Raw genomic sequence first — 4063 nt, forward strand, 5'->3', positions numbered from 1 at the left:
TAGGAGATACAAAATATTTTACAGTTGCTATAAGGATCTCAAAACTGTATATATTTTATGCAATGGTTTTGGCTGAAGTAGAATATATCTTTTGCTTTTTTTCAATTCTTGCAAACTTTGACTTACTCTTGAGAACAAGGTACTTTTCACTCTGTTATACTGGAAAATTTGTGGTTTGAAAAATAATGTCCATGTTGCAAAAATCTCAGAATTCACACATATTTTTCCCAGTGAGCCCATTTGCCTGACATCAGCCATTGTGTTATGCATTCGCCTCCAAAAGAAAAGTTGAAAAGGAGTGAGAGAGACACAAAGAGGAAAAGGATCACAGTATCTCAATTTTATTTTCTTTCCTGAAGAGTATTCTCTTTGGACAGACAGTAATTGTAGTTTCTAATGACACAAACTTGAAGGGGAACAGAAGAAGACTACAAACAGGTTTATGGGCCTATCAGCAGGAATATGTGGCTACAAATTGCAGAGTAAATGAAAGAGCCTGTTGTTTCCTAAGCCTGAGTTTGTGAGTGTTATGCCAAAGTATTTGAGGAGGAGCTAGAGCACCAGGCGGTGTAAAGGATACCTGCTGGGCCCTAATTGGTGCCCACTGTTGTTAATGGCTTCCTGTGGCTGAATGTTTACTTGTCATTTGTTTTGTGCTTTGTTTCCCAGCTACTGGAAGGAAAAAAAAATACTGACCAAAACTTTATTTTGCTTTTAAGTGGACATCCTTGGACATCCACTGCCACACTGCAAATTGTCTTGTACTCGAGACTATTCCTTAGTGCTCTTAGGCTTTTAAGGTTATATTTTTTTCCTAGAATATTGTTTTTTGAACTTGAAAAGTCTACAGATTTTATATATATATTATTTATATATAGTATCTAATAAACTATATATTATATGCAATATATATTTCTTATCTAAGAAGATTATGCAATAACCATGTCTAGGACTTTTGCCTACTGCAAAGCTTTGCATGGTTGAACATCTGAAAACTACTACAGATAATACCAGTTTATTTATAAATATCTGTTTTCCTGAAATGCCTATTTCTCTTATAAATCTCAGGTTTTTGTGGGATATCTGTTGAAGAAGAATGAAACCCTGCATGCTCAGAACTTCCATACAGAAGAGTCCCCTTTCTGTTTGTGATACAGCTGCTGTCTTGTTTAGAGGTTTGTGTGGTTTCTTCTTCTAATCCAAAGGGACTAAAAGAAAACTATCCAGGTCAGTGTCTCAGATCCTTTGCTTATCCTCTTCTTGGTTTCCCTAACAAGAGAGCCTGTTAGTATCAGCTCTGGTGTGAACACCTCCCTGCTGGGAAAAGGGAGTGAAACCGCTGTTTTTAACTAGGACAACGAATAGTTTGTGGTGAGTATCCACATATACACATTATTGATAAAGAAGGAATTAGAATAGTAAGAACATCCTAATCCTATAATCTTAAATCCTCTGCTTCTCCTACACTGGGTTGTGGTGTTGGGGTTTCTTTTGAGTGGTGTTAAGGGAAATTTAGTTTCAGTAATTCTAGAGAACAACACATACTTCAGAGAAAAAATACCTCTATCTCAATTTAGCAATTATTTATAACTGTGAGAATGTTTAGGTACTTGCCCTCTGTTCCCAGGGGTGTACAGTTTGATATAAACAAACATAACATGGTCGCAAAGACCTGAGTCAGTTTGTGATAAGGCTGTGTTTGAGAGCCAGTTCTCTAGCAGGTTTCAGACAGTGTTTGAGATGCCCTCAGAGGCAGACCAGACAATGTGGGAGAAGCTTCCATTGAAGTGCAGAGCACTTTGTCTGGGGACATAAATCTAATTCCTTGATTACCACTGACTCTCATTTCAGCTCTGTTTCACCTACATATCTCTCCCATATGCATTTGGCTCATACACCTTGCAGGTGCACTGTCCACAGAGTATTATCTCATGCTATTTTGTGTTACCAACCTAGATAACACTGTCTCGAGCTGTCCTTTAGCAGGCACGGGGTCTGGAAGCTACTAAGACCCGAAGGAAACTTTACACAGTGCAGACGATGATTTAGGTATGGAGTTCCCAACATTTAATGTGTGCAGACCTAGGTACTGCAGAGAGGGGGAAGGAAGATGGGTTCAAGATGTCTAACATGTAGCCAGGCAGATTTTCCACTTTGCAGACTTATCTCAGAAAAAGATCTAACTAATGTGGGAATCATTTTTTGTAATTCCTGAAGGATCTTGATCAGTAAGAAAAAAGAGCTGCTTTCCTCTGAATGGAAAGATAATGCTCAGAAAAGAGCAAAGGGAGGAATAAACAGGATTTATCCCAGCTTCAAGGGGAAGCTTAGTATATTTTAGAGTATTCTCATTCCTAATTATATCTCTAGAACATCTTCTAAAATTTGTCAAGGTATTTGCTATCTTTGATTTGTTCTTGGGTTTGGCTATTAACTAGTCTAATATTTTCTTATCATCTTTCTCAGATTGGAAGGCTAAAGAATAAACTACAGAACCAACAGGACCGTGAAGACTTTTGGCTGCTATTTCCAGTGGGCTGTAATAGTTAACACTTAAAAGGAAACCTGAGGATTTAAAACCAAAAAGTTGAGTTTCTTATATGCTTGGTTGTAGCTGAATATTTAGGCAGTTTAGTTGGGGAGAGGAGGGAAAGGAGGCCCCAACCTAAAACTGATTGCAAAAAGTGACAGCAAGAAAAGAAGTCAGATCTCTAAGTGTTGTAGGAGTGTGTAACTCATTAGCATCAATGGATCAGTGCTCATTTGTGTCACTTGAGAATCAAGCCCAGTAATATGGTGTTGTCCCTTTAGTGTAATTCTTCTCTCACAGTTTGTTGGGGTTTTTTTTTGCTTGTTAAACCAAAAGCATCTGAGTCCTAGAAAAAGGAAAACTGAACTACATTTTGAAAAGACATATGAAATGCTAAAATCCAAAGTAATCTTTCAATTATTTAAATAGAAAAGAAGCCTCTATGCCAAAATATGCAGAGAGTCTGATTAATTTGCCCAAAATGTGAATAAGTGGTTTTCATGACTGACTGTACTACAGCATGATTATTCAAGGACATTATTCTTTGGCTTAGGATGAGAAATATCTTGACTTTTGATTTTGATAATTTATGTACCACTTGCTCATTTTGATCCTCTTAAAAGTCATTGAAATCAGGAGATCTTGTTCTTGGCTTTTGCTACCTTGATTCTCTCTTAACCTTTCTCTATTTTTTCACACTATTTTTTATTATGTCCCTATTTTTATGTTGGTTTGTACCCTAATTTTTACAACAGTCCTGCAAATATGGACTTGGTGTACTACAGCTCTCCCATTAATCTGAATTTACCTGTTGAATCAAGATAGATGAAATAAGGGAAAGGAGCATTAGTTTTAAAACTGTTCCCTTGATTGCTATAGGGGTGTCTCAATTGCCTTCAGTAGATCTGAGGCATAGATTACTCTGCCTATATTATAGAATGTCTTACACAAATATATGAGTACTGTGATGCTAAGAAATTTTTTAAAAATAGAGATAAATGCTACTCTATAAACTGAGTACCTAAGTATTGGAAAACTGTTAAAACGGAACCACTTTTATTTCTCTCAAATGTTACCAGTAAAATTCTGATTATGGTTTTTCTTTGACTTCAGAGTGGCATCTTCCAAAAGTCTGCCTTCTGGTGCCTTTGTATGAACCATCATGGAGCAGCTGGCCCTGGTTTCTCTAAGCAAAGGATTTGAGCAGCTGAAAAAGGCAAGCAACTTATGTTACAGTGAAACAAAGCCCTTGTGCTTTCAAACAGTGCTACTCAGATTGTGCCATCCAAAGTCATTCCTCCCTAAGCTGTGCTCCTACGGGACAACAGTGGTGGCAGCTGCCAGGATCTGCTGTGGCAGGAGACCTGCTGCCTCATTCCTTGTGCTTGAAATGCTTATACAAAGGCAAAATAATTCATTTACTGATAGATGTTCCCTGAAAAGAAACATTCTTGCAGCAGAAGAGCATTTTTGCCTGTCAAGCTGTGCTTCACTGTGGTTTTGCTAGACTAGTTGTGCCCCATGATGGTGGGA

The 4063-nt window shown here is 37.6% G+C and overlaps 1 long non-coding RNA gene across 1 annotated transcript; it reads left to right on the forward strand.

Annotated features, from left to right (window-relative positions):
- The first annotated feature begins 1919 nt into the window (after nt 1–1919).
- LOC134547816 (uncharacterized) lies at nt 1920–3746 on the forward strand. Its single transcript, XR_010079617.1, has 3 exons — nt 1920–2049; nt 2467–2586; nt 3644–3746. It is a non-coding gene; the product is annotated as an uncharacterized LOC134547816 (long non-coding RNA).
- Nucleotides 3747–4063: the final 317 nt, after the last annotated feature.

This window comes from Prinia subflava, chromosome 2 (genome assembly GCF_021018805.1).
Source record: "Prinia subflava isolate CZ2003 ecotype Zambia chromosome 2, Cam_Psub_1.2, whole genome shotgun sequence".
Classification (NCBI taxonomy): domain Eukaryota; kingdom Metazoa; phylum Chordata; class Aves; order Passeriformes; family Cisticolidae; genus Prinia; species Prinia subflava.